This window comes from Parasteatoda tepidariorum, chromosome X1 (genome assembly GCF_043381705.1).
Source record: "Parasteatoda tepidariorum isolate YZ-2023 chromosome X1, CAS_Ptep_4.0, whole genome shotgun sequence".
NCBI classification, from domain to species: domain Eukaryota; kingdom Metazoa; phylum Arthropoda; class Arachnida; order Araneae; family Theridiidae; genus Parasteatoda; species Parasteatoda tepidariorum.
Genome location: NC_092214.1, coordinates 22,810,760 through 22,825,996, shown reverse-complemented (window position 1 = coordinate 22,825,996; position 15,237 = coordinate 22,810,760). Strand labels below are relative to the sequence as shown.

Genomic DNA, 15,237 nt, shown 5'->3' with positions numbered 1-15,237 from the left:
AAAAATGCTTTCTCAATCTAATTTATATTCATTGCTGCATCCCTATTATGAAATACAGTTTTAATTAATTTTACTAAATTTTCTTATCTTCCGTAAAAATTGGAAATCTTGACAATTTTCTACCCTTATTTCTACTTAAATCCTCTAATATGTCGTTTAACAAGGCTTGTCTTTCCACGCAATAGATTTTTGAATGATGGAAATTTCCTCACCACTTAAGCTAAAACTGTTTCAAAATAGACAACAAAATAGATAAATTATTTAATAACTAATCAAAACATTAATAATCTAATATGCATTATATAATCAAAAGTTTAATACATTCTTCAAATTCCAGTTGAATCAGCTTTTGTAATGTTCCATAATACTTTAAGTTTTGTGTTTCTTAATTCTTTCATATGTTTATTTTGAATGGAAAAAAAATATTTAAAAAGAAATAAGATATGCCTGTGATTAAACAGAATATATAAAAATGTATCTTTATTTTTTTATTTAGTAGTTTTTTCCGGATCTACGTCAGATACTTAATGTGGTGAGCACATTCGATGTAGTTTTTCTGAGATATTTAGCAATTTGAATAACAATAATATTTCCTACCTCTGAGTATTAAAACATATACAAAAATATGTTCAATTTATTTTCTTCTTCATCTTAATAAAAAAATTAACAAATGCGAAACTCTTCTTTTTCATAAAATTGTCAATCATCATTAGTAATTTGCTCAGAATAAACACTTTTTTACACCCATGCATTTAATTGCACTGTCATTGTGGGTGGGCATAAATACGTGTCTACAACTATCAGATCAAGAACTGTTTCATTAACTTTTTTTTTATATTAGATTAGTTCTGATTTCTCTAATTAATTTGTAGATTACTAAGACACACATGGCAATCTGCGTCTCTGTTTATAAATGAGCTGGTCAAGGAAAATTTACTTGATGAAAAGACTTAGAAATTACCTCCGTGAAACACAAATGTCTTTGAAAATCTTGAAAGAAAAACTGATTACAAAAGCACTTAAGTAAAATTAATTGGATGTGCTAAGAAGATACGTAGAAAGAGGTCATAGTTGTGTCGATATGCAACTAATAATACAATTAACTTGTTTTTATTTCGAAACTCTTCAAAGAAAATAAAAAAAAAGTCACAATTTAAGTGCCTTACACTTGAGGTAAAGCTACAATTTTAGACTATATATATTATCCTGCCGTAAAGAACTATTTGGGCCTTAGAATGGGTAAATAATTAAAATATTAAACTTTTTCAAAAATCACCATTTTGGCAAGATTTTTCCACTTAGATTAAAATCCTCCAAATCAATGAAAAATTCAGGATTTTTGCAAATTTTAAGAAATGTTTTAAATATTAAAAAATTAGATTACAAACTCTTTTCCTTTTTACAAAACTGTGACTTTTGCGCCATTTTGAGATACAGTATAGAAGGTGATACTCTAAACTCTCTTAAGGTACTCTAAACTTGATCTAACAGTCTTGACTAACTGTTGTAAACTCACAGCAGTTATAAAAATAACAAATTATTCTCAAAAGTGTTATATCAGGGGGTGACAGAACCTTCCCAAGACAGTCTTAAAGGCAACAAAGCACCCTTGCCAGTTCATATTCTCACTTCTTATGGGGAATGACCACTCCAGGATTTTCAAAAAATGACTTTTCAGTTTTTTTTCTGAAAATATTGCCTCCTTGAAATCGTGTATCCAAACGCTTATGAGCTGTTACTCGACTTAAAACCTCTTGTAGTCCATAGCTTGTATCCAAAATATTTCAAAAGTGCTTTTCTGAAGGCTACATTTTTCAATCCGTCCTAAGTCATAACTCGAAATCTTCACTTATTGACCTTAAAAATTGAGCAGTTTAATTAAAAACTTATATTCTTTATTTAAGTGCGTCGTATTATTTCATTTTATAGCATAATTTTTTAAAAAATTTTTTGAAATTCTTAGTAAGGTTTTTTTTTTATTAAAAAACTCGCCAGTCTTACTAATGTCTGTGTTATGATATCATTAATGTACTGTAACTTAATATATTAATTTCAATAAGATAATTTAACTGCTGTTCTAATACTAAAGATAAATGTTTGGATTTAATTGATTTCTTGTCTTCCCTGTTTTCGGCTTAACACTTGCTTAGGGGAGGAATTACTGACCTCTTCACGTTTCCTGTCCGTTTTTTCAGGTGTGAGAAATGTCTCCAAATGGTTTCACATAACTTCTGACCCTTGGCCAAAGGGTCAAAAGTTTTGACCACATATAAGGGGAAGAATTGGACGGATGCTACAGCCATTTATCGTTTTAGGGGGAGGGACTTTTGTAATGATTTTAAGAAATTTTTTGGAGGGAGCCGGATCACATAGAGAGTACCAAGAAAGTGAACATTCTTGGTAGGTCAAAGCTGTCATTCATATTAAGACTGGAAGGCAAACATTTTCTAAGATATTCATTCTCCCTCTCGTTAGGAAAAATAAGCAAATCCGAAACCCCTTTTCATACTTACGTAAGAAAATCGCCCTCCTTATATTTTGCGTGAACTTTTACTTTTACTGTAGTAATCCAGTTTATTGAATTTCAGAGTGAAATTATAATAGAAGATGTAACTCAAAAAGGGAAATTTACGTTTTAATGCATTTTTAAAACTCCTCGGGAAAAAAATTTCTAGATTTTGCCTTTCCCAAATTTGACTTTTATTTCAAATTTAGACATTTTCCGAGTGAAATTTATTCCAAATTTTTTTTACACCTTATTTCAGGAAAGTAGGAATTTAAGAAATTCTTAAGTGTCCAAAAGTCTTAAGTGACCATTGTATTTTATAACCGTCGTTGAACAGCCAACCCAATTTTTTGGGTTTACGACTACTAATGTTTAACTCCGTAGCCTTGTAATTTTGAATCCCATCCAGAAGACAAGTGAACTCCTGGATCAAATATTGAGAAACATTTGCCTGTCTGGAGGACGTTTTGATCGAACTAACCCGCATTTGCGTCACATGGAGAGGAAAACCACGGAAACCTTCCACGGTTAATCTAACGGCAAGGGGACACTCTAACACATGATTCGTCTACCACTGAGGATATTTTACGTCAGCACTGTCTTCAGTGCAAGCCGGATGCGGAATTCGTATCGACCAGCCATTGCTGGGATTCGAACCCGGCTCACCTAATTGGAAGCGAACATTTTGCAGTGAATATTGCTTATATCCCTCTTCCTCTCTTATCATCTGAAATAAGCAAGTTATGAATACTCCCTTTTTTGGTGTTTACGTAGTTATTTTAATGGCCTCTAATATGATATTAAGGAAAGTCATGCATTGAAACTTGTTACGATATAAGACAGCATAAGGGAAGTTAAGTGTGTACAATATTTTAATGAATTGAGAGTATAGTCAAAAAGTGAATGAAATCACCAAAAATGGTAAAACCCTTCATTCGTGTTTCTCATTGTATCAATTTTGAGAGCATGATTTTTGATCTACGTATATGATACAGTCGACCATGAAACAATCTGTATATTTAAAAAAGAAAATCTTGCTGCTTTTGTAACTGTTCGCATGTATATTTTATAACCGTCGTTGAACAGCCGACTCAGTTTTATGGGTTTACGACTACTAATGTTCAATTCCGTAGCCTTGTAATTTCAAACCCAATCCAGAAGACAAAGGAATTCCTGGCTCGAGTAGTGGGAGAAATTTTTCTTCGTGGAGGAATTTGGGGTCGGAATAACCCGGTACACCCCATTGGAAGGCGGACGCTCTATCCCCTGAGCCATCGTGACTCTGTTCATATATATAGAGTGTTCCGCAAAAACCGCTCTTAATATGCATTTTTAGATTTCCTATCAGAACTGAAAACAAGGAAGTATACGTAATCAGAGTCGCAAATTAGCATTTAACCGAGGAAGAATCAAAAATGCTTTCTCAATCTAATTAAAAAGGTAGATATAATGAACATTATACAGGCTTAATTGAAGCTCTAAACTTGAAGGTGTATCGAACAATTGTCTTTCAAATCCCTTCAGTTTCTCCTCTCTCTTGTTGTTTATTACTTAAATATCTCTTGTTGTTTCTTACTCCCACCTTCCTGTACCGTGATTTGCCAGAATATGAAAGTGACTTTCTCTTCGGTTAATTTGTGACTACCAATGTGCATACTTTTATTTTTGATGAATATTCTGAGAATACATATCAAGGATGGTCCTTACGAAACATCCTGGATGATTGGGGGAAAAAATTTCATCTAAACTTTAAAGTCGCAGAGGCTGTATCGATTTTAGAATTATTAACTTTCACAGTTCACTAACTGAAAAAAATAATAAAACGGGTTTATTATTACCGTATATTCAGTTCTCTATAAAAAATTAACACGATTCTAAATTTGTCGAGATAAAAATTTAAAGAAAAACGTATTTTTCAAAATTTAATATTAATGCAAAACTGTATAAATATTGATAATTTAGTTTTATACCACCGTCCAAGAGTAAGGGAAGCTTGGCGGTCAACAAGTTAAAAAAAATTTAATTCTAAGTTAACGGACAGAAAAACTTTTTCACTTTGAATACGTTGCTGCCATATTTCATCAATAAAGATACACAGAAACTTTTCGTAAAATAAATTTGTCTTAGAAAAGCTACAAATATTTTTTTATTTGTGTCTTTTATTTTGTTGAGAAATGGGTTTGTAATGATGTATTTTCTTTCACACATCCTATATTTTTCCCTCTCATTTTCTACATTATTTATTATCCTTTTTTTTACCATCAGTCTTGTTTCTTCTTTTCTCCCCCCTAAGTCAGCTCTTGAGCAAAACATTGGATTTATATCACTGCGACAGTGGATGAAGATGATTTCCGTCATGGCGCCTCTTGTAAAGACCCACCCGCATAATTAAATTAAGTGCTTAAAATTCAATAGAAAAATACCGACTCTTCATTTACATTCTCTATTTCAATGAGTTAGATAAAATTTTCTCATGATTCATGTAATTCCCGTAATATGATTATCATTTGAAATTATTGCATTAAACCTATCTTGAAAAGGGAGCTAGCTGTTCCGTTCATTTTATTTTTTTAACTTTAATAGCAAAAAATGATGAAAAATTAAATTATGATCAAGCTTATGTAATTTAAATCAATAGCTAATGTAAATTAAATTATATAATTAAATAAATTAAATTTGAATTATAATATTTTTATTTATAGCAAGAATTAGAAACATCAATTTTTTAGGGAATTCTTAAAGATGGATCATCGAAAATTTGCAAGCATGTTTTGTGCGGTAGAACAATAAGACATGAAATTTCAAATACTGTGAAGAAATTTCAAAATATCAAAATGAAAACATATTATGAGAGATTAATTTTGGATTACGCAATGGGGATGATTCTAATAATTTGTTTGCATTTTAATATATATGTTTTTTTTTTTAGCAATTGAAACTTTAAGGCTTATTCTAGATCTGCCTGAACTCACTTTTTCTATACTTTAAATTTCAAATTACTGATAGAGGTAAAAAAGAATTTGCGATTAAATTTTTTCTCGTGGTAGAAACTTTTCAGGAAAATTCCGATTCAGAGTTATTTAAAATTTGAAATATAAAAAAAAACTTACTTCAAGTAAATTTTAAATTATCAATGAAAGTGAAGTAGGATTTGCCATTAAAAATTTCCACCGAGAGAAAAAGTTCTCATCGCAAATTCTCCTTTACCTATATAGGTAATATAAAATTTAAAGTGCAAAAAAAGTGACTTTAGGCAACCTAGAATAAGCCATGATGTTTCGATTTCTGAAAAAAAAATCAAAATAAATAAAAAATCAATCGAAATTAATTTAAAAATGTCAAAACGAAAAGAAAGTATGAGAGGATAACTTAGGGTTACCCAATAAGAAAGATTCTAATAATATGATAATTTTGATTTGATTTCATTTTGATATTTTGAGGGTTTTTTTTCAGTATTTGAAACTTTAAGGCTTACTCTAGGTTTGCTTAATCTCACCTTTTCTATAGTTTAAATTTTAAATTTCTTATGGTGGCGAAGGAGAATTTGCAATGACATATTGCTCCTGTAGTATAGCGTCCAGAGACGCAGTTTATAAAAATACATTTAAGAAACACTAGGATTGTTTTCAATTTTATATAGTTATGCCGTACAAAAAATGCATACAAATCTTCTATGATCCATTTTTAAGAAATTTTAGAAAATTAAAGTTTCTAATTTTTGCTATAACTAAAAATATTATGATTCAATATTAAAACTATTCGATTTAGTTTGTATAAACAAGCCCATATTTTAATTTTTTTCAGAATTTTTTCTATTAAAGTTGGAAAAACTAGAGGAATTATCACTGAGAAGTGAGTTGTCTAAATTTAAGCATCTCTCGAAGCCTTACCTCATAGCAAAAAATTATAAAAAATTGGCAAATTGTCCTCCTTTTCGTTACTTATACATATGCTCTTAACACATTGTTTAAAGTGTTATGCTCTTAGCACATTGAGTAAAAAAATCCTTCTTAAAACTTTTAAATGCTTATTTCATGACACATATCGTTATTTATGTAAAAATACACGCCAACTTTGTAATCTGGAACAAGTTTACAATAATTTCCTCATGGCAAAAAACTATTAAAAAAAATTGCAGAATATCTTTCAGGTATGTAAACTATATTAATGCTCTTAACGTAATATGGTTTGGACTAAGCATATAGTTCTAAAAAATTCTTGGGTATTTATTTTTTCACATGTATGGGTATTTTTGAAACATTTGACGCTAACTTTGTAATCTGAAGCGGGTTTTAAGAGAAATCCTCATTGTAAAAAAATATGAAAAAGTTTGCGAAATGCCCTCTTTCATTTATATATATATATGCTCACAACGTAACATTATTTGGACTAAAAATTGCTTCTTTATAATTTTGAGTACTTATTTCCTGACACATATGGTTATTTTAGAAATACAACTGACGCTTACCTCATAATCTGAAATAAGTTTAAAATTATTTTCTCCTTTCAAAAGATTTTTTAAAAAAATTCGTGAATTGTCCTTCTTTACATTAATTATACATATATGCTCTTAAAGCGGGTAAACAAATCCTTCTTAAAAATTTGAGTTCTTGTTTTTTCACAAATACGGGTATTTTTGGAAGAATTGACGCTCATTTTTTAATATTATTTCATTTCAAATGAGTTCCTCATTGCAAAAAATTATTTAAAAAAAATCGTAAATTGTCCTCCTTTTTGTCAATTATAATACATATGCTCCTAATAGTTGGAGTAAGTAAAACCTTCTTAAAACCTTTGATTACTTATTTCTTGACACATAAGGGAATTTTTGGAAAAAATGACGCTTACTTTGTAACCTAAAACAAATTTCAAATGAAATCCGCATTGCGAAAAATTATGAAAAATTCGCAAAATGTCCTTTATTTTTATATGTATGCTCATAACGCAGTATTGTTTGGACTAAAAATTGATTCTTGAGTATTTTGAATACTTATTTCCTGACACATGAGAATTCTTGAAAAGAAAATTGACTCTCACTTTATAATCCGAAACAAGTTTAAAATTATTTTTTCATCTCAAAAAATAAATAAAAAATTCGCAAATCGTCCCTTATTACGTTAATTTTACATATATGTTCTTAACGTGAGAAAACAAATCCATCTTAAAAATTTTCAGTGCTTATCTTTTGAAACGTATTAGTGTTTTTGAAGGAAAAAAAAAAAGACGCTCTCTTTGAAATTTGGAATAAGTTTCAAATGGATTCCTCATTGCAAAAAAATATTAAAAACTCACAAAGTGCCCTCCCCTATATGGAACTATATATATATGCTCTTAACGTACCATGGTTTGGAATAAACAAATGTTTCTTAAAAAGTTTGAGCATTTATTTCTTTTAATCTACGGGGATTTTGGAAAAATTTAACGCTTATTTTGTAATCTGAAGCAAGTTTCAAATTAAGTCCTCATTTTAAAAAATGTTTAAAATTTGTCTTTCATTATGTTTACTATATTAATGCTCTTAACGCTGCATGGTTTTGACTCAACAAATGCTTCGCAAAAATTTTGGGTATTTATTGAGACAGATGGATATACATAAAAAATTAAATATTAATTATAACTTCAATTCTATTTATTTATTCACGGTACTATTTCAGCAATAACTCATACCGGTGGACCAATTATCTTGTCATTTCTTTTAAAATTTAGGGGTAGGAGTAAACTTTGTCTTAACGATTTTACCCGCTTAGCATAATTATAACTCAACATAATTTTTTTTCATGACTCATTTGACTGAGGCTTAAAAAAAATTACTGAAATTGCTCTGTGGAAATGGTTGAAGTGAATATTATTAAGACAACGATCATTGTAATTTTAACGATAAGTTTGCGGTTTCTCGTATCTTCCAACTACAAATGTGGTTCAATTATTCATAGTTTTCAAGCACATGCATTGTTTTGTTGTTTGTTTTTCTTGTAATTGTCATTGTGGAGTGCTTTTTAACAATGGTTATTGCTCAAAACTGACAGATTACGCATGGAAAGTTGGAGATTGGTTTATTTTTTGAGTTTCATTTAAATAAATGAACAATATAAAAAGAAGTCGTTGAACTTTATTTACTACTTTGAAGATGGTAATTTCTAAGTTAGAGAAATTTTCGACGCAGTTTGAAATTTTACAAAATGAAATTTAAATTTTAATCTTTTCGATCTCTAATCCTAATATCTGTCATTTTTTCCTTCATCTTTTTTTACAAATAAATAAAAAATGCTAAATAGGATGATTTTATTTAAAAGGAGGTATTTTTTAATTGTTGAGTTACAGTGCAAAAGAAATTTTAGCTAAATCAATATAATTACATTTTGAAAGATTTTTTTCTTCTCTTTTGAATTAAATTATAATTCGATTTTTCATCCCCCAAATCAAAAGTTTTGGCCCACTGTTGTTGAAAAATTAATTCTTCAAAAATATGAATCAAAGCAATATTAATGCATCTAAAACTTTATTGGACAGTGTTCCTTAAACTTTTTTTTTATTAAATTATCCTTTATTTCTTATTTTCAAAATTATGAAACCTAATTTTATTCAAAGTACTAAATTTCGTTGATTATTTCTTATGGTTCATTAGCTGAGATGTTTGATTTAGAAACTTTTTCTAAATTTCGATTTATTCCACTATGTATCTGAGAAAAAAAAATTCCCAGACTAAGTTAATTTTTTCCACCAAATAAACATAAAAAATCTAAAAATACACTAATCCAATAATTATTATTGATTCAAGCAAATTTTTGAGATATTTTTTTTTCTTGAAACAGTTATAATTATTAGCTTTCGATTCTTCTGATACGAATCTAACTCTAATCAAATCAATTTCTAAGTGAAATGCTTTTTGACAATTTTAAAATGATTGAAAATTACTAGTGCATTTTCTTATGAAAATTTATTTAATTTTATTATTAGCTTTCTGAAAGAAAGTTAACTTTGTTGTGTTAGAGTTTTCTAAGCTAATCTTTATACACACATGGCAATCACGTGGTAAAGTTGGGCATATGGCCCTATTTCCGTCCACTATGAATGAAACGATTTACAAACTATTGTAAATAAAGTGTTCAGCACGTAACCCGCCGGCATTGCTTCTTAAACTATAGCTTACATAAGAGTATTTTTACAATTGCCGACATTGCACTATTTATTCGCTAGTGTTGTTTTTAGCTTTACAAGTTTTTATTGTGACTTGCATTTTAAGGGTGATTTTCAAAGCTTTCGCCAAGGAAAATAATGAAGACATCATTTTAAGTGCTTTACACTTGAGACAAAACTATCATTTTTAACTACAAAAATCATCTCGCCATATAGAATTATTTGGACTTTACAGCGGAAATAACTTGAATATCTTAAAAGTTATTAAACTTTTTTTAAAAAAATTGCCAATTTGGCGAAATTTTTACAACTGGAGTAACTTTAAAAAATTAGATCACAAAATGCTCTTTATTTTTACAAAACCGAGGATTTTCTTTTTGCACCATTTTCAAAGAAAGCAAAAAAAAAAAAAAGAAAAAAAAAAACATTTTGCTGGGCTAAATGTAGGCCAAACTTGATCTAGTAGTCATGAATAACTATTGCAAACTCACAGCAAATATGAAATTAATAGCAAAAAAGTTTGCTATTTCTTGCGACCAAAGAGCCTTTGAAAAACAGTCTTAAAGTGAATAATCCTCAATTTTTTTATAGTTTTATGAGCCGAAGAAATTGTAGTAATTTTCAAACAATAAAAAATTTGAGCGCAAATACTTTTTATTTTAAAAAAAATTGCTTTCCTTCAAAAATCGCCATTTTTATAAGAGGTTGCTCAAATAACAGATAACTGGTGCTTTTTTGTGATTTGTTTCTTTTTTTTTTCTTTTTTGCTTGACAAGCAAAATTAGAAAAAGGAGCAATTCTTATGCAAGACATTAAAATCCTTTATTTTCAGATTTTTTTTTAAAAAAAAAACAAAAAATATATGGAAAAAAATTTCAAGTGCAAAAATTTCACATTTGGAATGAAAATTGAATTCGCTGAAAATAAATTTTTAAAAAGAAATTTTGTTTTAAAAATAAATTTTTTAAAGAAAGAAAACAAATTTTGAAGGAATTTTTGAGGTCAAGAGTTTTGAATACAAAAGAAAAATTTAATATTTCAAATGGTCCCTTAACAGCTAACAAAGCACTGACTAGAAGTAAACAAAGTTTGACTTCACAATTATAAACTTTTCGAAAATTGTTATCGTTATTTTTAAAAACAACATATTTTTCGATTAAAATCGTTATTTCACGCGAGGAATATATTTTTTCCCCAACTCATTCTTCCCGCCATGGATCTCTAAATGGTGACACGATGGCGGAGTGCAAAACATTCTTTTACTATACGTCTTTATTGATGCAAAACCACAACTGTGGAAGACAGTCCTGAAGATGGGGTAAATCACCGGAAACTTGAATTCTAGGCTTTCCTATGTCCGGAAATCGTCATAAAGTTGCCGTCGCCATGTGCCTTCCAAATGTGAGGGACCACAAACTCCCCTTCGACCAATAGTAACGAAGTTTTAAGATTCTACATACTAGGAGGAGATTGTTTTCTTTCCATTCCTTGGAAATAGGTAACTATATTTCTCAAGGGGGAAAAAATCGTTATCTTCGGTTTTCTGCTCAGCAGTCAAGAAATTCTTAGGCGCATGGCCCTTCTAATTTTTTATACTGAAATGGTATTTATGGAAGAGAAAACAGTAAAAATTCTTTACGTGTTAAACTTTTACGGAGTTTCAAGCTTTCTCTTCAGGACATATTCTTTCTTCGTGAACTTATTTTTACTTTAGAACACATTCTTCTTGTATTTGTTTGCAGAATAAACTACACTTAAAACTTTTTTTTATATTTAAGTTTTATGCGGTGAAAGACATAAGTAGTTTTGAATTTGGAAAAATACTATGAAGCGGTGATATTCTTTTAATTTTTAAAAAAATACTAAGAAGTCTATCTTGTAGTGATATTCTATCTAATGGGTGAAATAATTCAAGTACCGTTTAATTATCTCACCTTACCTATATAATTATATCATAGGATTACCTTTCTAATTATAAGAGACACAAATTAATACAGATAAGGCTCAACATGACAGTTTAGAATGTGAAAATGAATGTTTCTAGGTATTGCAATTTATATTTCAAATACACGTTTTAGGTTGAAAATATAAATTTATTTAATCAGTGCATTAATTGCTTATTTTCTAATTCTTATTTTTTTTTTAATTAAGTGCGTTACTTAATATTTTTTCTGTTATACAAACCTTTTATAGAAAATTATTTTTCGTATTTATTCATTCATTTTAACTATTATTATTATTTGCAAGAACAGTTTGATTGCATTAAATATAATATGGGATGCCTAAAGTACAGAGAGTTTAATGAGTTGTTTTCAAATCACTTCAAAGACACTGTATGTCATACTAAGATTTATTTATATATCTGGATACGAATCTTAAAAGCCCTTAAAGGGGACTTCAGGTGGAGTTCTGTAAGTAATAATGTACGAAATTACTAAAATTGAACTTGATTTATTTATGTACTAAAAACCACCACGTTTTAATCAAAAGTTAAATCAACATTCCACAAATTCCACTAATGTAAAACGTTTTTATTATTATGTATCTATCTGTACATCTGTGAATCAATTTTCAATTCTTTGTTTATTTAAAAAAAAATATACCCTTGAATCATTCTGCATATTTTGCCTAAAACTGTATTTCTAGTTCCATTTTCTTTTAATAATTAATTTCTTTAATTAAATGAAGATAGATAAGATTAAGTTTGAATAATTCAGAAAAAAAAATCAGAAAAAAATGTATTAACTTAACTAGTAAATGAGGAAAAGGAAAGCAGCTGCCCCAAAATCTTACTTTACTTTGAATTCATTTTCTTGTAAGTCAATCTCTTACTGTAAGTGATTGCGATCTGCATGTATTTTCAGTTTTTTTTTTTTTTTTTTCGTAGAATCTCAAAAGTGAATATTTTTTTACTAATTATATGCGGATTCGAAACAGAATTGATTATGTATAATGCACTAAACGTAAACGCTCAGTAAAATTCGTCAAATACCACTCATATGCTTATCAAATAAGTTTAGTTATGCACAGCAATATAATAAATCAATATGACGAGGTCAAGACATTATCAATTTTTCAACACATTATATCTCTACACGTCGTTTTGGAGTTACAAAAAAAATAATAATAAATAAATGAATTTGTGTAATCAAATATTTTCATCTTAATTATAAGTTTCATATTTATTATTTACTTTTATACTTTTTGCACAAATATTCCATTATTTATCACTCCGAACTCTTCATTATATAGCTGTCAGAATTAGTGTCTATTTTAGAACTATCAATAGGACCCTTGTTTCTCCGCATATTTTATGCTTGCAATAATCGAAAAACCTAAACTTACATTTCGTTATACCATTTCATATCCTAAAAGGTGTTTATATATCTTTGAACTTTATTTTATACTATATTTCTTAAAATTTTCTTCGCTTTATAGCGAGTTTTATTTTTTTAAGCACATTTTCATACATTTTTTTTTCTGTTTAGCTGTATATTTATTATTTTACTACTTATTTTTAATTTTTTTTTTTTTTGCTTTAAGATGAATTTTGCCTTTTTATTTTTTACTTATTTAGTTTTGCTAAGCACCATTTAATGCAAGAGTGAAAATTATAATTCGACCAAAAGGCAAATGTTCAAATTTTCGCTTTGAAATAATACCTGAAGCAAACGCATGTAAGATTTTGAATCTTATGCAAGAGTGATTTGGTAACCTTGCATTTCTGTAACTTGGATTTTTAAATATTGCAAAGATACTTGCAATAGTGACTACAGATCAATTTAAACTAGGTTTTTTATTATTATTTGCAAAAGAGCATTCAGTTTTTCTTTCCAGCTCACAAATATGAACATGCATTTCTGGTTGCTGTCAAATTAAATATGCAAAGTTACTCTTTAGCAATGCAAAAATGTTTTCTTTTTTCCAGCTCACAAATATGATCATCCATTTCTGGTTGCTGTCAAATAAAATATGCAAAGTTAACTCTTTAACAATGCAAAAAAATTTATTATTGTCATATTCTATATTCTATCAAACATAAACTACTTCTTCTAAATACTTTTCTTAAATAAACAAAAAAATTAATATCAATACATTTTATTAAGTTTACTTTCTGCAAATAACATCGTAAATGGCCTGTTCTCTCTTTATTTACCTTCCATTTTTTTTCTTCAAAAAACGTTTTTTAAATAAGCAAAAAAATTAAAATCAATACATTTTATTAAGTTTACTTTCTGCAAATAACATCGAAAATGGCCTGTTCTCTCTTTATTTACCTTCCATTTTTCTTTTTCCAATTGTGAATCTTTTTCAATTTTTGATGTTGTAGTTTCGTATTCTGAATGTTGAATGTTTGCCAGGCTAGAACTATTATCTTTTGCACCTGAATCCAACTAAAGCTGTTATGACGGCGTTATTTTTACACCGTGTCTACCTCAAAGAAACGTTCGTTGGCACTGAGATCAGTTTGAGACGGCTCCTTGGAGATGGCACGTTTTCTCTTAACTAATATATGACCTTCCTTCTGTCCCCAAAGCACCCTCATTTTAGATAATCATACCTGGGAATCATGTCAACTGGAATCATTTAAACTGGGAATTATATCTTTGAGTCTGGGAATTAGTCATGGGAAACAGTGTAAATGCGTTCATCTTAAAGTTTGCATTATTTTTCTCAATTTATTTGCAAAGGCTGATCAAAATTAAATTACCTTACAATAGACTCTGCAAACTGATAATATTTACAAGTATGCGCATATCTAGGTAATTTTAATTAATTGTTAAATTTTGCATAAATTTTTGAATTTTATGTATATATATATATNTATATATATATATATATATATATATAACTTAATTAATAACTTAAGTGTTTGACCTAGTACAGTTTCTCAACAGCCCAAGTTTCTGTTGTTTACAGTTTCTTTTCAACCAAATTTTAAATTTCTTTTTAACAGTACCCAAGCCAAGGTGTATGTGAAATAATTTCAATCGGTGAGGGAAAAAGAAATTGTGATAGCATTGATAGTCTGCAAATAATATATTTCCACTAGTGGCGTATCTAGGGTATGTCATAGGCACATTATTTCAAAAAAGCGCATTTTTCTTTTTTTACTTAGAATTTTTTTATAAATTTTTTTTTAAAGATAGGGCTGAATTTAAAAAAAGCATGCAACATTTGAAAGAAAGACTAGAATGCAGAGAATACATGATTCCTGAATTTTATTTATTTTTACACAACCACAAGCAAAGAGAAAAGATAAACAATTTGCTTTCCCTCTTCATATCACATTGCAAGATTGTAGTCCTTTTAAATGGGTAATTATCCGGGGAGGAAATGAATGGAAACCCTTTAGGCAGAGAGGCAAAGATAGATTTTTGGTGATGAACAGAGGACAAAGAAATGTGAAAACCATGGGGTGCCCCGTTCTAGTTATCCCGTACCTAGACTAATTATCCCCTAGAAGCAAAATAACTTAGGCCCTCATCGGACCAACATTCAGGAATCTTGACTCATTAAAGATTTAAAAGGCCGTTCATTTCCGATATTGGTTTTATATAAAATTTTCTGTTTCACCCGATATCTTACAGCCA

At 28.8% G+C, this 15,237-nt stretch overlaps 1 protein-coding gene across 2 annotated transcripts in view; it reads left to right on the top strand.

Moving 5' to 3' along the window:
- LOC107437526 (fibroblast growth factor receptor 3) overlaps positions 1–15,237 on the top strand; it is a 74,220-nt gene that overhangs the window by 17,221 nt on the left and 41,762 nt on the right. The window contains exon 1 of one of the 2 annotated variants that reach the window (XM_043040092.2): positions 10,932–11,141. The exons of the other annotated variant lie outside the window; for it this stretch is intronic. The gene's annotated coding sequence lies outside the window, so the exon portion shown is untranslated. Of the gene's footprint in view, positions 1–10,931; positions 11,142–15,237 lie in introns of those variants that run through there. 2 annotated transcript variants of the gene reach the window in all.